Source organism: Scatophagus argus, chromosome 12 (genome assembly GCF_020382885.2).
Source record: "Scatophagus argus isolate fScaArg1 chromosome 12, fScaArg1.pri, whole genome shotgun sequence".
Classification (NCBI taxonomy): domain Eukaryota; kingdom Metazoa; phylum Chordata; class Actinopteri; family Scatophagidae; genus Scatophagus; species Scatophagus argus.
Window position 1 is genome coordinate 20,900,948 of NC_058504.1, and position 20,478 is coordinate 20,921,425.

Sequence of the window (20,478 nt, forward strand, 5' to 3'; positions counted from 1 at the left end):
GTGTGTGTGTTTAACTGGGTCGTGGGTGCTCAAAAGACGCGCTCCCCTCCATGCGTCACAGTGTCCGTACTCCATTGGAACATTTCGCAGATTAGCAGCTCTCTGAGTCACCTTGTTAATTGATTAATCCCATAAGCCCCTGCGCCATATGTTGTTGGCCTTTTAGTTTCCAGTTTGTCACCAGCACTCGGGGGCTCGTGGTCCTAATCCTACGGAACAGACCGCTGCTCACTGCAGTTGTCAGTTCATTCATGGGTGCACCCACCAAAATGAATGGAAATCATGTGGAAATTGTTGGTTCGTACGCACGTCAGCAGAGAAGCGGCCTGTTTACGCTCCTTGCACGGCTGTTGTGATGTGTTTCTTTTAGATGAGAAAGCCCAGAGGATTTCATTGTCATTTTTTGGGTTCATCAGACTTTAGCTGGAGTAAGCAAAGGCCGTCTACATATTAATAGTGCATGCATGCATGCATATTTAGCACAAATCCAGTGATCTGTCAGCTCTGTTGTGATGAATGCAGGCTGGTTTGCAGCAAACCCTTGAGACTTGCAGAGCTTGTCATTCCTATAAGAACACGTAGAAGCCCCTCTGCACTGTGCCGTTTGTTGGGAAACAAAACATTAAAATATATTAGATGTCTAGAAAAGAATCTGCAAGTAGTTTCCAGTGCAGTGGTTTGTAACCCGAGGCTGCACTGATGTCAGAGTGGAGCTCTGTTTAGGCTGGGTGGGTGTGGGTGTCTCTTCACTTCAGCCTGTGGTAAACCGCAGAGTTAGCTTTACTTCCAGCAGACATTTAAAGAATTAATCGCGGAGCACTCAACGGGGGAAGAAAAAACTGCAGAAATTGTTCTTCTTACTAACTGTTCATCAAATCACACATTCATACATCCAAAAAAACCAAAAATGGCATATGGACTCAACAGCAACATCGCTCTTGAAGTTTAGTGACGCAAATACACACAATACACATCTCTCACTGCGAACAGATTAATGACAGCTGGATTAGTTTGATATTAGGGCTACTTATTTTCTTCTTTTGAATATTTTCATAATCGTTAAGTCTGAAAAATGTCAGAAAGTTGTGAAAAATGCCTGTCAAAACTGGAATCCTAAGTGACATCTTCAGCTGTTTTTATTCGTTTTATTCAAGAAAACAGTCCATAATCCACAAACAAATGCAGCAAATAGTCTGCCTTTAAAGGAACAGTTCACCCAAAAATGAAAATTCAGTTATTATTTACTCACACACTGATGCATAGTCAAGTGAAGTTTCTTAGTTCACAAGATATTTCTACAGCTTGTTCACTGTGCTACAAGTCTCCGGAAGGCAAATTAATTTGAAAAGATGTAATTTACGCCCCTTTATAAACCAAAATCCTCACTGTAGCTGCTAAGCTAAAATCGTCAGTGTGTGGACACGCTTCTGCACTGCTAACAACAGCAGAAACACATGCCAGAGAACGGAAAGAGGAGGAAGTGGAAACAAACCTGTAATTCCAAAATAAAATTTCAAAATACACGAGTGAATGGATGTTCTGTGTTAGTTTTGGCCTGATGTGGGTTCCTGTACAATTACAGGGGAAATACTGATGTCCCATCATCCCTCTGTTCTATCTGTTAGTAATGAAAGCTACTAGTGCCAAAAAACTTTGATACTCTTGACTGTACGCCAGTAGTTGTAGTCATCAAAGCACTATGGACAACATCATGTAAGATACACAACTTGTATATCAACAGACAACTGACGGCTGAGCAAACTCCTTTCTGTTCAAGATTATGTAATATGGCAGAAGGCTTTAAAAAAGAATTGTGTGCAAAGCCCTAATCCCAGTAAAGAAGATAACATCACTGTTAGTGTCAGCCTGATGTATTGGTCCAACCCTGGAAACAACTCAATGGTTGAACATTATGTCACTGTGTAATTAGTGACCCTCCATCATCACGTCTCCCACGATCACAGCACGACATTTTACATTCTAAAAATGTTTTTGTAATCTAATGAATGTCAGACGCAGTCGACTGACACGTTCATTCTCTGTATTAAACGGCGCGCTGGCTCCGAGCTCGAAGGACGTGTTATTAGCAAAGCAGCTATTGTGTCTCACTGACACCCGCACAAAGTAAATGAAGAGTGACATACTCTCTCCAACATTTTCCTTTTCTCCACAGCGCCGCCACCACCCCGGCGCCCATTCGCACTCTCACCACCACACAGCCGCCACATGCCAGGATCACAAGCCATTTTCACACGTGAAATACGGAATTTGGCTGGCTTCGTCAAGCTGTATTTGTGTGTGTGTGATTTTTCTCATTTTATGTTGCTAATTTATTGGTCTGCCTCAGAAGAACGAGTGAGACCCGGTGCTGACCTCGCAGTGCAGCGGGAAGACAGCTGAAAAGTTTAATATGAAGGAAGATGAGTGTTTTCTGTTCTCTCTCAGGCTGCATCACTGATGGATTTGAAGTTATTTTGCTGGTGATTTGTAGCCACGGTGAGCTAGCTCGATGGAGACTTCTGGCTAAATTATAAAGTCTGTCAGTGATCAAGCATGGAATGAAAAGATGTTCAGTTGGGATTTTCTTTTAATATGTGTGTATGTTTTGCTGGATATTCATTTAGTCATCGATGCAGCTGCTGTGGATTAGAGTAGCAAGATTAATTGATTAGTGGATCGAAAGAACCTTTTTTTTTCCTGACTGTTTTGATAATTGATAAATTATTTCAGTCAAGTAAAAGTGTTAAATATTTGGTGTTCTTACAAGTAAGGATTTGCTGCTTTCTTTTCGTCATTTAAATCTTTGGGTTTCTTTTGTAAAAAAAAAAAAAAGAAAAAAGAAACGATTTGCAGATGTCACTCATCTCAGGGAAATTGTGAATTTTCTCACAAATTTTTGAGATGTTACAGATTAAACAATTAATCGATTAATCCTGAAAACAATCTGCAGATTGATTGATAATGAAAATAATTGTTATTTGCAGCTGTGGTACGGATCAAAGTAGTACTCTTTGTAGTTTTCAAATAGTACATACGCCAACATTTCACATGGAAGCAAGTGTAGATTTGGATTTATTTTTCGGTCGCTCCTGTCCAGTTTGCTTGCAGTCAGTTAGCAGTGTCAAAACATGACTGCAGGTGGTCACACACCCGAAGCCATTTATTTTCATCCATTTCTCTCCCCAAACGAGTTAATAAAAGCATTAACATATTGTAGGTCTCTCATCTTGCCAAGTCTTTTAATTAATCTTGGTGTAAGTCAACCATCACTGGAGAATAGAGGTGCATTAAGCTCCTTCTGTCGTTTTAACAGTATCATTTCACGCCTGTGGGTGAGCACGACTGAGGAGACGTGCCAGCAGCCGTCATGCAGCACATCCCTGTTGGAGAGTGTTTTCTCATTAGCGTCTCTATTCCCTCTCTTCAAGAAACCACACCTAGGTGGAAGTCACATAACAGAGGACTGGTGAAAAGCTGACATTAATTCAAGACCAGAAATGGTTGCCAAGGAAACCCAGAGGCAGCCATCACGGCCGGTGTGTTTTGACCCACCTGTCTGACTTGCATGTGTCTCGCTGCACTGGTGCGATTGGTGGCAGCATTTTCTGTGGTACAGCTTGACAAGGTAAATTCATACAGCTGATGTTATATGATCTCAGGCCATGTTTATTTAACACTCATCAAAAGGAAGTCCAGAGTGTGTTTTCACAGCACTGAGGCATAAAGGGTTCTTTGGTGTTCAGTGAAGGACGCACAGACATGAAAGAAACTGAAGAGAAACACTTCAAAAGGTTTTTTTTTTCTTTTTTACCAAGGACAAAGCAGAGATGAAGCATTTCTCATGATGTGCATCAGAGATGTACTGGAATTATAAAGTAGAAGACATTTTGGTGTAACGTCTTTCATGTTCTGAAGAAGAAATATCGACAAAGAAAGAGACTTTAATGTCAAACGCTGATAAATCCCAACTATAATGGTGAGAAATTTTTAATCAGTCTTTGACCTCGAATGTTTATGCTGCTGAACGCTCTTCAGTTTTCTCTCTTCCTGTCTGGGTGTATAGCACCATAAGGTCTGGAGTCTGCACATAAGATACCATCTTAAATAACTAAGGTAAATGTAAATACTGTGTGCTGTGTTAACTATTAAATTGCTATTCCAGTGATTAATAATGCAATTACACACTACACAAAAGGCATGCTGAAAAACAAATGTTAAGAATTGATGCCTCAGAGGACAAAATATCTAAACTTTTAGTTGGTTAAGCCCCAAAAAGCAGTAGTGGCCTAAAGCGTAGAGAAACTGGATGATGAGGTGGGGGAAGTGAAAGCAGCAGCAGTAGCTCCAGTGCAGCTGCTCAGTGACCGGCAGATGCAGCTGTACTGGGTGGTCTCCAGGTGTAATTGGCTTCATTTATCGTGCTTCTATCCCATTTACACACACACCAGTGGCAGCACTGGGAACAGTATGTCTTGCCAAAGGACTGACATGCAGACAGGATCATTTGTGAAATGTAGTTGTATCGTTTGACTTGCCACTGTTTTCAAACTCTGACCGAGGAGTTTGTAACGCAGGCTTTCCAGTGTGGACGATGCTCTAGAACCTCTCATTCAAAACTCAGGTGTATTAAAGAGTCCAAAACAATCACTCTCGCATCCTGTAGTTCTCCAAATTAGGACATGTTATCACAGTTGTGCTTATAATCTATTCCAAAAACCCTATTAACATCATTATAGCCCATTAAATTAAACAAGAACCAAATTATAAGCATGGTGAATCACTGTCAGTGGATTAGTCTGCACACAGTGCCTTTCGGCGTTTTAGAGCTGACGTGGAAATGTCAAGAACAGACGAGGTTCTGTGTCTTCAGCTGTGTGCTTTGATTTTGTTCAGTTAACCAGCTTTCTGTACAAGTATTAACACAAGACTTTTCCATAAAGAAAATAACTGTCTCAAAATGAATCTGGTGGCACAGTTGGCCCACTGTAATTTACCCAACAAATCTTAATTTACCAGCTTTGCATGCTTTGTTGCTTGTTCATTTTGGAGCCTACTGTGCAGCCGGATAATAGAACTTTTATGCAGATGAGGGAAAAGTTGTCAGCATCCCACTTTGGTTTGGTTGTGGTGTTTTAACCGTAAACACAGGTAAGACCATCAACTCTCCAGGGTCCATTTTGACTGTGCCAAAACGCCAAAATAAGAATCTGGTGAGAGATAATGAGTTTTGAGTGTTCCTGTAGGTCATTCATTGCATGAATGACTAGTAGATGCTACAGGCACTGCTGTCCTGCTGTAGTTGTAAAGTAATTAACCAGAGTGTCTTCAGCTGAATGGTGGGGACTTAAGCACCATGACAGCATGCATCTGCTCTGCTGGAGTGTCCTTGAGCCTGTCCTGAGCATGTGAGTCTGTTGCTGATCCTGAACTTTGACATTTGTGTGCAGGAGGTTGACTGCAAAGACAAATCTAATAGCTGAAAGCATTCTTATAATGTCAGAAAAAAAAGGGGGAAAGTGTCATGAGTCATTATTTTTCTAGCCAAACATTTTCCTAATTAGTGATTTCTTCAGTGACGGGCACATCTGTGGAGATTATCATTAGATGCTGTGATGGGCCCCCAAAGGGTTTAAATTTGCTATCATAATGTTTGGCATAACTGTATAATTTGTTTGTTCATGATGTGAAAATTAAGTAGCTACACCTATGGCTGGGCAATATTATAAATAATGTGATCACAATAATTCTTTCCATATTGATCAATACCGATATTTATCACAGTATATAATTTGATATTGCTTCCTGATAATAACTGAAGCAATCAGAGGGTTCATTAGTTAGTTAGTGAAACATTAAAAAAAAAACATGTAGGCTAAATGTAAAGATCTAACTTCGCAAACATGCTGCTTTAACTTCCTAACTAACATGTTGTGGTCACTGGGATGGAACCCTTCCAGACGATGCAAAAACATCACAAAAAACATGCACATATTGACTGATGCAGCGCGCTGCTGGATGACATTTCCTCTGGCAAATAGTATGTCAGGATCAACATTTTTCATGGATGAAGCTGAACTTTTAAGAGCTCTCTGCACAAACACCCGCAGTGGTCTTACTTAAATGAATTAGGAGGCTATGTAGTTCTTAACAATTTGAATGTGGCCAAATGTTACAATATCTACAGGTTTGGGTACCACCTGACATACTTGAAGAAAAAGGTGCCAGTTGTACTTTTCATATTAAAGCATTGCTAAAGCATATTCCCTGTTTTCTAGCAGGCTAAGATTTGGGCAACATTAGCTGACAAAACAACAATATTCATGTGGCCATTAATGATCAGATCCTGATGGATTTGGTCCAGCTCCCTCTGTATCACGTCTCAAATGTTTGCTCAAAAACGGTTAATGGAAACATAAATCTTCATTGTTGTCGATGTGACATCCACCGATTCTGACACAGAGAAAATGGGATCATGTGGCTGCTTTTCCACTCTTCTGTAGGATTGGATAGCAGCCTGGAGGCTGTGAACACAAACATGTCTGGGTGTGATGAAGGCACTCATGTCCTCAATATTTTAGACTTTTCTCAGCTTCCATCTGTTACTGAACAAGATAAAATGTGATTGTGGAAGGATTCATTAAGGCATGACCACACGGGTTGTATGATATCATCTAACAATCCAAGAAAAGAAAATTCATCCTATAGCATAAATAAATTTGACCCTGTGCCATACTATAGTAGGATCTGCATGGAAAAATGTGCTGTATATGTTTCCTCTGCAGTGTTTTCGTACTGTCACATGCAGTCATGTCACTGCAATGAGAGTGATGGCCGCTGGCACGAGGACGCTTCAGGACACACACACATGCACAGCCTTACTTGCCTACAGCATCATGTCAGCTGATTGCCAGAAGCAATGTGTCACTGCAGCACAGAGCCGAGGAGGCCATTGCAGGTGACTGCATGCAGAACTGACACACCATTCACAAGTTTCCATCTTTCTGCTCATGTCTGCAGATAATTTATTACTGGAGGATTGTCTGTGTGGACTCCCACAGATAAGGTGTGTTTTTATCATAGTGCATGTTGTGAGTTCCTTCAAACAAAGGGAAAACAAAATATGTATCTTTATCATATTGGCTGAACTGCATACCCCAGTGCTTTCCTATTATTCAGCAGTTACACACACATTATTTAAGCAATAGCTTACGGCAGGCTGTAATATATTTTGATTATATTATGGCATATGGCTAAACAATGCCATGAAAAGCAACCTTTAAAAGCTCTTTTGATGATCAATTAATTGTTCGTGTTAGCAGGAAAAGTTGATCTCGCTTTGTTGGTACTGAATATAAAGATCTTTGGCATGGGGGAAACTGTGATGGGCTACTTTCCACTGTTTCTTTACATTATACACTTTAAACAGTTCACTGTTTTAAAAAAAAGTAGGTAGACTAATAGATAGTGAAAATATTCATTTGCAGCCAAATTTACTGTGCCAAACAATAAGCTTATTAATCTGTGCCACATAAACGTTCAGTGGTGGGTGAACAGAATCGTCACATGGTTTGTAGTATTGTGTTTTGCAAACAACATACTTTTCATTTCCACAAGTGAATAGCAGGTCAGAGATACAAACTGGTAACGCTTTCGTCACACATCGGCTTCTTGTACATTTAAGATGCTGCCGTCCCAGCTTTGTGAGAGAAGATCACACTGCATAATCAAAGTCCAAAACGAAACATTGTGCAGCACTTAAATTCCTTGAATGTAGCTCCAGTCCTGTGAAAAGATAGCCTTTAGCTACATGTTGTTACTCTTGAAATGGATCCACAAATCTGGGATTAGTCTTTCTAAAGGCTCAGCCAGCCGAGGTGGCCCGTTGGAAATGAACAGATTTATTTCAAAGTGATTATTCACCTATTTAATTATGTTTCAAAGCCAAACAAACACTACAAAACATTCTCCAAGACCACCCGAAGAACAGATGAAAAACGATCATTTCCTAAAATTGGCATGATGTTACCAAACTGAAAAACAACTCATGTGTTTAAAGAGATTGATTTAATGGAGGAGACACAGCTTGAGATGGGCAGCCGCTTAACATCAACAAAGCTCTTTGGAAAGTAAAGATGGGGACAAGCAGCAGCCAGTAGTTCAACCCTATTTCAGCTTCAAACAGGAAACATTTCTCTCACCTTTAACTGACCAAAGTCAACCTAAATTTAAAAGATAAACTTCATGCTTTTAAGCCGTGCAAACATGCTAAGTCTCAACTGCATGGACATGAAAGAAGTCCTTACTGAGAATACTATACTGCCCTGGACAAATTAAAGTTTAGGAAGAAGGAGACAATAGTTTATTTGGCAGTCAACAAAGTGAGGATTGTTCTAAATTGTGGCTCTGCACAGTTTATTGCAGTTTTATTGAGCTATTACAGTCTATTAAGCAATTATATCTCCCTTAGACTCTTATGAGACTTCTGTTGTTTATGGGATCATCAAATGTTTGCTTACGAGTGGCTTGGCACTCAGGGCAGTGCTCAGTAATGACACAATCATTACAGTCAAGTCAGAGGTCAGATCTCTGTCACAACAGTGCATGTGTCTTGTTCAGGAGTCCTTCAGCAAGAGAACCCTAAACCTCACTAGCATTCATGGACTGCATTCAGACAGACAGACGGACCACAATCGGTGCCACCACAAATGACCTGTAACATTACCACCAGATTTCTCCTGTTGTATTATCTACAATAAACTTCACAATCACTGTGCTAAAAGATCACACAATTACCACCACAATAACTTTCCAGAGTTGTGAAAATCCTTCCTTGTAACAATGTAACAACTGTGCAGTGTTCTTGTTCATCCTGCATTGTATTTTATTGTGTCACTGGCACCTGAGGCAATTAGTCCCACCAAAGCCACTCAAGCTGTAGATATAAAAGCCTCATTCTAAGGTAAGGAAAACACAGCAATCCTGTTGGGTAATCTTGTGAAAATCTAATTCTGAATATTCCATTCCATTCCTGACTTTCAGCAGAGGGCTGTAACTGGTCTAAATACCCACTCAGTGATGAAGTAATGAGAATAGGGTGACAGTTTAACACACAGGCTATTTTATTTTAGAGCTGAAATCTGTGAACTATGATTGACAGATCAGTTGCTGGCAACTCTGCCTGAACTGGTATAAGAGGTAGCAATAATTTAATATAATTTTACATATAAATATTTTAAAGGTAAGAGCAAACTAATTTAAGAAAAAAATATTCCAATGTATTCATATACTATGTATTTATATACCTCAAAGTTTGAAGGGTACTGCCTCAAAAAGGAATCCTCAAATGAAACACAGTACATGGCAGACACTGATAACATTCTTCCTCACTTTGCCAGCACTACTGATTCCTTTTTAGTACCTTCCACATTTCTCTTTCAAACAAGAGCTCAAGATGAGCAGTGTTACAGACTCCACGACCCCCTATTCTAACAGCTTAATTAGCTCTCAAATAACAAACCAAAAACCCCTTTGTCTATTAATCTTGTCAGTTCAAAAGTTAAGAGGTGTTTAGTTACTTGTGAAGGATTTTCAAATGACTAGTGCATCAAGGAAACACTTTGATAATGAGAGATCCTTTTTTCATTGATACAGCTTTGGCTGCATTTTACTTAGACCATACAGGGTTAATTGTTGAATTAAAAAAGCTCTGCATGACTCCATCACAGTGTGTTGCCTGATACATTTTCCACATTTCATAGAGAAAGGTCATTCACTGTGTCACTGAGTCTTGAAATGTGTTCCTGCAGAACAAAGAGGAAGTAGATCAATAGACTGAACAAGCAGCTCCTGGATTCTGAAAGTGATGCATCTCATTTAGAAAGCTGCATTCACTAGGGCCCTGGCACATTAGTAGACCACGTAAAGGGAGATAAAAGCTATGGCATTAAGATAAGTTGAACGTTTGAGACATTTCAAGGTAATATTATAATGCCACCATCAGCTTAAGCTCCCAGCTATCTGACAGAGCAGGTGAGAAATGTGGCAAAGTCAGACAGAGTGAAAGCACAGGCAGAGACGAAAATCAAAAGATCACTGGAGCCAGAAAGGCTGAAGAAAATATCAGCTTATTTAAAGAAGCACAAAAAAAGAATGGGTAAAAGAAATAAATAGAGGGAGTATGTTGGAGTAAGAGCTGCCACTTCCCCGGATGCTGCTGAAGCCGTGTCTCATTCGGGGATGTCATATTTGGGTCAGGCCTGGGTAGCCAAGCAGGAGAGGCGAGGCGAGCGGCTCAGTCCTGCTGAATGGATGGCAAGTCATGCATTCTCTGTCCCCTCGTTCCGCTTCATTGGTGGGCGCAGTGGTGCCCGCTACAAGCCCACTCGGGGACATGGTGAGTTGTAATTGCAGATGTGTGGCGGTAAGGAGTCAACCTGCCAATGTCGCAAACAACTACTCTAAATCTTCCTCTGCAACATGCCATTCAGCCTTGTTGTCGCTCATCAAATCCCTTCGAAAGAAGCTTGAAGCTTTCTCTCAGCGGTGCAGAGAAAGTCCCCCTGAGTGGGACGGGTCACATGACCTCGTCACAAACCAGAGAGCCTTTTTTGGGCCTGTAATGTAGCTCTCAGTGACAAACTGTATGTCAAGTATGTTCAGTCTAGAAAAGTAACATTGATCTGAAGTGGTGTAGATCAGTCTGTGTCTAGCCAGTATGTGGTCATCTTCACCTTCACAATACGGCTTCAGACTTGATTAGCTGATGGTAATCTGGGATGTTGTTTACCTGGACCAGGCTGCAGAGCCAATCCTCTTGGCTCTGTTCAGCGGTCAACATGCTGACCAGACTGCACTGCAGACCACTTGTCCTTTTGTCCCTGGCCTCTCAAATGAGTGCTTAGCCTGAAAGTTAGTATAGCAGGCGTGTAACAAGATGATCATGGTTCAAGGGTTAGATTCTAAGAAGATCTGGTGTTTGGCTCAACGATATGGCTTCAAACAATCTCTTTACTTGATGTCTCACTGTCTAATCATCTCCTGAAGAGCTCTGTGTTGTTTTTTGTCTGTTTTCGTAGTTTTTGCATTATGAATCACACAAATGGGGATAAGGCTGCAAACATTCCCTGCTCTGAGGTCTTTGTAGCATTTCACTGGGTTTTACACACGACCGGTGATGTAAGTAGCCTAGTCCTGTTCAAATGATGTTTGATGGTTTGACAAGGTCTTTAGAGCATATTGAGGTCCTCATTTGAAAAACATTTTATTTATGTGACACAAAAGAAAAGCAGAACTGCAGCTAAGATCCTCGCTGGTTAATTTAAATAAGTCTGTAGTGTGTGTGTAAGCATACAGTACAAAATAAATGGCCTCAAGACTGAACAAACTGTCCAGTTATGTGGTTTGCCCCCCCCCCAAAAAAAATCTGTTGCAGTCCTTTCAGTCTCATATAAACTTGAATGAATGAACTTCAGTCAGCTACGCAGTGAGGATTTTCCTTCATCACATTTAATGCTCGTTTCAGCCGAGTCCTTGTTCAACCGTACTTTTTAATTGAACTTCTCAAAATTGGACAGATTAAGTTCTTTACAGTACTGTTATGGACAACCATCTGCAGTCTACATGATTTGTATTATTTTGAAGCCCAGAGGCACACACAATTCATATTGCCAATTCACATAGTCATTAGTCAAGATTGCAATATAATGTTCTTTATTAGTGTCATTGTCATGTCACCAAGATTTATTTTTATCTGTGTGTGTGTGTCTTGTCTGTAATGCATTTCTATCTATCGATGTGATGAGATGACTGAGCAGAGACTGTCAAGTTTATTAATGTGCAGACTGGATTGTGTTTACAGCAGTGAGTCACACTAACTACATTTCCCTAAACATGTGTAAGTGGGCTCATGCAGATGAGACATGTGGATGTTTCTTTTCTTTCATGGAGCTCATCTGGCTCCTGTGTAAAAACAGAGTTAAGTGCAGTGAGGGACTCCAGCTGTGAATGTAGCCAGGAGACTCAGCTGTTCACATGGGAGGGTACAGTAAAGTGCTCTGCACCCACACATATGTACATTTATTGTATGCAAGAACAGTCCCCCGGCATTCATGTGCATGCATTGACGTCAATATCTAACAATAGACTTAGAATAAAACCGTAGGAATGTTCATTTTAAATTGAAATGTGAGGGATAAATTTCTCATGGCAGGCTAAGTCGTCAAGACCAACTAATACCTTTTTTATTAGTTGCCCCATCATTGATACCAAAGAATGATGAACTCTCTCTCTTGCTCCCATTCGACTTCTTGATTCAGTTTAATTCTGCAAATGTTATCTGTGGGAACAACGTTACCAAGTCTTCTAGCTAAAAGATATACAGTTTTAAATTAAATACCTCTCCTTCCTGTAGGTTTGTAAGTGTATATGTGTGTGTGTGTGTGTCCCCTCTTTTCCTGTGTGCTGTATGTGTAAAGTTAAGCCTGATTGTTTCTCCATAGTTACAGACTCTATGGTAACAGAGTGTTTACCTTGTGCGGAGGTGTTTTTAGACCAAGCTCAAGGGAACTGAGCTCTGATACGAACAGTCAGCCCCTGAGACACAAACACACACACACACACACATGCTTGTTCTCCTTTATCTGAAATATTTCAGTTAAATGTCAAGTCAGCTGTGTGCTAACATTCACTGGAAGACATTTACCAAAACAGGATTTACAGATTTTCAGGAGCAGCATGAGTGAAAGCAATCAGAGGAGTCAGCCATCTTGTACTTGTCCCTGTGTGGATAGTAGTTATTTAGCTATTTCTACCAGTTATAGTTTTTACTTACAAGCTTAGCAGCAAACATTGTTCTTCTTATGGGCTTTTTACCAAACAACCTTAGCTGATTTACCACCACCCCCAGTCCTTCAACTCTAACAAGGTTATGGGACTGACTCACAGGTTAAAATTGACAAGGCTATCCTGCCTCTGGTGATGCAATCTTTCAAATGCCACAACCCCAGTCTGTAACACAGCCTTTCTGTTAAAAATGTATAGTCTCTAAACCCAAGTTAGGGGGTTATTTTTCAGACTTAAAGCTCCTTCAGAACATCAGAGGAGATGCAATTGGCACAGCGAGTAGCATTAGTATTCCACATTACTCGTAAACTGGTCTTATGGGTAAAATCAGTGGATTATAGCTCAGTTTGTGCTGTTGGTATACCATTCAGATGTAACAGAGTCGCTATAACTCAGATTTGTCTTGCATAGCAACAAGGATGAAGAATTGCTCCTCACTTGCTTGTAGTCCCTTCTTTTAGTAGTTATTCACAGCAGCACCCTGAGAAAAGCTTTGTGGCTGACTGCAGTCTGAAGCCTGATGACACCTCCTGAAGGTGTCAAAGGGTGTCCTGGCTCCCAAAATGACTCAAAAGCAAAACGTATTCTCATGACATATGCGGTGATTACAGTGAAAATCTTCTTTGGCTTATTTTTTATCTTCGTTTTGGTCCATAAGCTCTAATCGCTGTTGTGTACTGAAGCTGCAGAATGTAAAGCCAAAACAGTGAGCTAAAATATGCTAAAATGCCCCAGAGAGCTGATTAAAATCACAGTCAGGTGATAACTCAGAATCAGAATCAGAATTCCTTTATTAATCCCTGGAGGGAAATTCTTGTTTTTACAGACACTGCACATGCAGTATTCCCGACCAAGAAAGGAGAAAAGTGCAGAGTATAAATAACTGATCACTATATGAGTCATTTCACCCATTGTTAATATAAAAATGATTCATTTCAGCAATTACACATAAAATGCATCACTATGAAAATTTTGTGTTATGAGAGCACCAGCAAAAGGCCTGGATAATGTGACAGAAAGGCCAGGCAGAGTTCCCTGCCTGCATTAGTGTTTACTGCTCCTGCTGAATTTAATTCTTAACATGGAGCTCTCGACCGTTTGTGTGTGTGTCCTCAGATAACTTTGTGAGGGAGAATCCATGTAGTTGGCAGCAACGTCCCTCTGTTCAGGAAAAATCCCCGACTGGCTGGCTGCTTTGTCGCACCGTACGCTTTACAAGCAAGCAAGCAGGGCTGAATGAAGTTTTGTGGTGTGGAAGAGTATCTCTTGGCCAGGCTTACTTCTTTATTTATTTATTTATTTTAATAAGCCTTTTAGCCACGGGTGTTGTCACAGACGACTGCTGGGGCTTAGTATGGGGGGAATATTAGAGTTTTGTTGATTCGGCTGGTGGCTTTTGGTGCAACTTGATTGGATTTTTTCCTCCTTTTTCCGAGCAGTCCGTGCAGGTTCTGCTTTCCACAATGCCATCAGTAAATAGTGCACGCCCAGTCACGGGGGCATGAACACCTGTGCTTCCCTGACCTTTACTTTATCTCTTTAATTTTACTTGTCTTTCCAAATGTCCAAAGATTAATCCATCTCTCTATCGATCTATGTATCCTTCATCCTCTCTATTAGCATTCACTCTATCCCTTTACACCTCCCGCTGACTCTTTCACTGTGCTATTTTTCTTTGTCCATCTGTCTCAGCCTGCTCCAGCTCTTTTTTTTCAGCCTTTCCTTCTCTCTATTTCTTATTTACACTGTCTGCTTTCAGTTTCGGCAGTGTCTAGTGTGTAGTAGCAAGTGCACATCTGCAAGTAACAGCAGCATGCCATTTAACAGTTTGTCCACCTAACAGCATTGATAAGGGCCCCATGTTAGTCGTGCAAGTGCAGAGGGTTACATCTCAGGGCCACAGAGTATGTGGACACCTGCAAGCACATCTACTATTCTGATTCATGAAGGTGCAGCATCATGCAGTACATAAGGGCTGGGTGAAGTTAAGATCTGAAGGTGTGGTGATTAACAAATATGCTGTCAGCCAGTAACTACTCTCATTACCCTGAAAAACTTGGAAAGATTTTTTGGAAAGATATTAACAGGCAGAGTGCTGAATTACACACGTGATGTGGTCAGAGGTGGTTATTTTATGTCAGTCTGGTGTCGTTTGCACAGGATTTAATGAATGTTAATGCAGTGGATGGCCACGCATAATGGCACTATACTCGTAACAGTGTTACACTCTGACAGAACATGTCCAGTTTGTAGCTCAAGAAGTGTCAGCCTGCTGCCTTCAGGTGACTGTGAGGATTTAACAGAAAGAGAATCTTTTCACGCAGCACTAATCACAGCAGATCTTGTGAGATACTGGGTTTAATTCACATTATCAATTTATAATCCCTAATTTAAGTTTTAAGCATTATTGTGTTGCAAGTATTTAATTTTGTTCTTGTTTTCAAAGTCAGCAAAGGGGCAGGAGATTGCCTTTGCAGCTGCAGCTCTCATAATCACTCCACCACACCCAAATTTTTTTTGCCCATCCAGTGGGGGCATTGAATCGGCCATTGAATTGACTTCAAATAAGTGCAGCACATAAAATTTAGATTTCAAGGTTTCCAACATTGCAGGTAAGTTAGCCAGTGAAGTGAAAAATAAAACCCAGGATGTGTGTATTTTCCTTACAGTATTATGGTGAGAAAGTGCTTTGTAATCCCTTTAACACTCAACCATTTGTCTCATCCCCACCAGGCAGCTTTGTCAACTGGATCCGTTTTGTATGACATTTATTTGAAAAAGGTTTTGCTCTCCCATAGGTACACAGTTATTGGCTTTTTACACAATAGACTGTATGTTACATGATATTCCTGAATAGCTTATGCTGTTTGGGCATCAGCACAGGCTTTACAAAGGTCAATCATCTCAACAGCTTTAGTAACAACCACAGGATGTTGTAAAAGAATTCCATCAAATGATGAAAGGATTCATGAACACAAACTGAACAACAGCAGAACCGTTATCATACTTGAGCTCACCTGCCCGTTTTATTACAGCAAATGTGTAGAAGTTGGTTGCCCATCATATGTTATACATTTTGCATATTTTATGTTCTGTTGTGCTACATGTAGTGTATGTACTTGTACTTTGCTATTAAAGTAGCTAAAGACAAATTTCCACTGGGGCAGACATTGGATAAAGGTAGATATGGGCACACACAGCCCCGGCTAATGATTTAGTAATTAGGGAGAGATTTAGATTTGGCTTCGATTTGTTTCATTGAGTATTCTTGTACACCGTGCAGAGAGCAAATTGACAGGAGGGTACAGATAGAGAGTACAGCTGGAGTTAAACAAAGATAACAAGCTGAACAAAGATGAGCAGACATAAACATGAAGCCATGTCGCTGTGGATGACAGTGTCAAATAGACAAAGGTACACTATAAAGGGTCTCTCCGTGGATTACTCGGCTGCTGTGTAGTTCATCTGATCAAGCATGATGCATGCTTGAAAGTGTGCATGCTGAGAGTTAATTAGATCTCAGTGCTGTTGTCTCAGCTATTTTAAAGAAACATGCAAAGCTACATTTTTTTTTGTTTGTTTTTTGTTTTTTGTTTTGTCGTTGGCAGTGTAGCTAAATATCAACCAACCTTTCTGTGGCAAATACATGCAGACAATCAATGCATAGATGAGTATGAGCATAGATGTGTTTATTCACTCACAAAAGGCTTGTTTAGTCCAGAAAATGTCATGAAATAGTGAATAATATGTTACAGTTTTCACAGCCCAAGTTTGCTTCTTTTATCACCAATTACCAATAGTCCAAAACAAGAAGACATTTGGATTACAGTTTTATTTTTAAAAAGAATCATATTTTTTTAACCTGTAACTACAGAATGTTTGACATTTTTACTTTAAAAAAAAGCTTGCACACACTACACAATAAAATGATGATAAGAGTTGCCAAATGAGATGTCTGTCAGTGACAGTGTTGTTATCAGCTGTTTAACCGTTTACAACTGAACAGAACACTAAGATGTTTCTGAAAACATTTGAGACTATGCGCTAATCTTGACTTATGTCTGATCAGCTCTGCCTAGTTTTATAGTTTGATCTCAGTATTCTGAGAACCACGTGTTCAGATGCTGCTTTTTTGGGGGGGGGTAAACTTTTGGGTAAATTTCTTTTGATAATGTGGTTGGCAAAGTGTGATTGGTAATGTGATAATGTGATTCAGTATTAAGAGGTTACCATGGAAGTTCTGTTTCTTTTAGCTAAAGGGAAAACTGGTTCCTAGTGGAATCAGTGGAAAAATAAAGTCAAGCAGACCAAAACTCAATTTATTCACACTTTAGCATGACATTCACTTTATTGGTCTGTCTTTAATCAAGTCTTTAATCTCGAATGACTGAAGCCTATATATCACTGTAATATATGTTTATATCATATTTTGTGCTATTTTTCTTAACCCTAACCCTTCCTTCTCATATGTAGCTCCACAGAAGAGAGAGCTCACACATTTGACCAGTTAAAACCCATACTACCAGTATAAACAGTAGTTTTGATGTGGTTTTTAAATGACTGGACTTTGCTTTGTATGCTGGATGCAGATGGCAGTCAGTCTGAGCTGTCAGTTTGTATATTTTGAACAAACTAAAGGCGAAAAAACATCTGCTGATATCAATCAGACAGCAGGAAATCCAGGCATAAAAAATCAGTTAAAGTGCACTCTGGCCTGATTAAGATTTGTTTTTAATGTTTTCTTAGCCTTGATGAACAACACAGAAGGTAAATTAAGGGAAAGAGTGCAGACAAATGCTTGCAAATGTTAGGCTGAATTTACATGGAATGGAATCTGATTTGTCTTGACTTTCTGCTGTCAAAATCAAACAAGATTACACAGGAATGTTCAATAAGTGGGCTAGCTGAGTTCACGCTCTATTTACAAGCCCTGGTTCACAACCCGGTAGTGGAGGAAACTTTGAAACAATGCTAAAAATCCAAATATTTTTCTGTAACTTGAAGCAGAAACAGAAACTACATGACATTCTGATCCAGGGGGCCCTCACTATTCATGGTCATCAAAATATCTTCTTCTTCCGCTATTCGAAAACTGTGCAGTCGAACTAAGATGGAGAACTGCTAGATTCCTCTGGGCGGGCGACTCCCTTCTAGTGAAACTAATGAAAAATTCATCCTTCCATTTTCTGCCTTATCTTGAGCACCCTGCAAAGCTTCATTAAATCTGCTGTGAAACCTCTACCTTGATTTGGTTCGAAACTGTGAAGCTGAAGCTATGCATTACATGTACATTAACTCGCTCAAACATTTACATTAACATTTCCAGTTGTGTATGTGCATTTAGCTGAGAGAGCATTTTGCAATCAAGGGAGATCTCTGAAACCAATATACTGTCAACATGACAAACAGCAGCTTAGTTTAAAGGGGTTAAAGGTCACAGTGTCCTGGCATTTACATTTATATGCCTTTAAAATGATGAGTGTTAGCTGTGAGGGGATGGAGGATAGAGTTAACGTGGGTGGAAACTGGAAGCTTTTCGTTCATGGAGAGGGATTAGACGCCTCTCACTAGAAACGGAGGCTGGATTCCATCCAGCCCACTCTCCTTGCTGCTTTTCTCTCTTTCACCTCTCTTAGCTTTCCTCTTCTCTTATCCCTCTGTCTTTGATCTTTCTCCTTTTCTTCTTTCTCCATCCTCCACTGCTTCTTTTATTCCTTCTGCTTCATCTTGGCTCAGTGTATCCAGCAGTTACTAGCTCATTCATTTATTATTCACAGAGTTTTGTTTGGACAGATCTCAAAAGCAGAAAAGTCCTTGTTCATTTGAGTTCGACCTGTTGATTTTTTACAAGTTCTTATATTTATTTATTGTTGATTATTAAACTCTCTATACACTCCTACAGGCTTCAGCAGCAGCCTTCTCTTTCCTCTCTCATTCTGAGATGGTCAGCTCCAGCCTTTCTGGTCTGTCCAATTGGTCTTGATTTGCACTGACTAACATGTTTCAGAGAAAACATACTGCCTCTGCAATTACACTTTGGATGCTTCTGGCAACTGGTCCTAAGGAAGAATTTTGGGAAAGGTTCGGCCTTGATTAAATTTTGAAGATTCAAAGCTGACTTGAAGCATGAGGAAACGAGCAAACCCCAGAACAACCTGCTGCAGTGTTTTTGTTTCACCACAAGGTCAGGAGCTTCTTTGAAAGGAACCTAGTAAGAAAAATATGAGAGCTGGGCTCAGCTTACTGTACTTTCTCTAAAAGCCTGGATCACTTTACGCCTCACCTCCATAAGCACAATAGTGACTGACAATAGCCTTCCTGGGGTGGAGGAACTAACCTAGAACCTGGGAAACTAGGGTGGCCAGTTGACCTATAAAGTAGACTTGTGTTTCTCAAACTTGTTGAGAAAATTCAATCAGAAAAGGTGTGTCACAAACTTCAGATGTTCACTGCCTCTAAGAGCTACCAAACGGTCCCTAAGTGGGGCACTCAACCCACTACAAAGCTGAGGTTGGGGTGAGGAAGACTGACTGAGAAAAAAAATACTCTTAGTCAAATAATCCTGCATTAATAAATGTTTAATAAAGGTAATTAGACACAAATACTTTGAGACAAGCTGCTCTCTTCCTAACACAGCCATAATAACTTGGTGAAAAACAAGCCTGGAGTGCATTCTCAGTAATACAAATCTCATGCTTTGAATAATAGACAGGGATCATAAGTCTGGTTTGTTATAAATTACAACAGATCTTCTGTGGGTTATATTCTTCTTAAGAAAAAAGAAACACCGCATTGCAGGAGGAGGAAAAGCCCCGGTGTCGTTTGCATCTTAATTTAGGAAACCGGCTGCCTCTGAGAAGACTTGCTGTCTGTGTCATCATTATATGATGAGTCACAGCCAGCGTTGCTCCAGCCAGGTGTATATACGAAGGGGAATAGAGACACACAATATTTGATAGCAGGGAGATTTGTTTGGGTTGTTTTGTTGGAACTCCATGATTGTTCTGCTTCTGAAAGCTAGGGTTGAAATTCTGAACATCCATTATAAATGCTCATAACCTTTGTGACAAGTCATGTTTTCTAGAGGGCACTAAGTGTTAGAGTACCTCATCAGCTTGTTTTAAGATATTTGCAACTTTTTGTCTATATAATGATTAATAAAATATTGTATTGTACCACTGAGATGATCCAAAATTGACCTGAAAAAAAGAAGAAAAGAAAAATTAAAGGTTATTTAAGCCACTGCACTTGCTAGTAAGAGCAAATGAATTACAACCCATTGTTATTTGTTGCTCATGTAAAGGCCTCGTTTATCTTGTTTTTTAATACAGCTAGTTCGTTTATTTGAAACAGTAGCATAATATACAAAATTGCACTTTTTTGCATCCAGAATCCCAGTTTCCCAAAAATAAACTTTCACTGTTTCACTGTGAGTTCTTCTGATATCCAGAGGCAAGCAGAAAATCAACAACCCCAACGGGATCCTAACACGATGTCAGTCCAGAAATAAATAAAATAAGAGTTCCTCACCCTGTCAGACATGCCCCGGTCTAAACCCAGAGGGAAGAGATGGGGATGAAGGGACACTGCAGTGTCAGAGTTTGGCTTTGGATTTCCTGACACCACCTTGTCAAAGAT

General features: G+C 40.1%; 1 protein-coding gene across 4 annotated transcripts in view; it reads left to right on the forward strand.

Moving 5' to 3' along the window:
• The window catches only part of prom1a (prominin 1a), a 65,017-nt gene that overhangs the window by 1,351 nt on the left and 43,188 nt on the right, over nucleotides 1–20,478 (forward strand). The gene's annotated exons all lie outside the window — the stretch shown is intronic.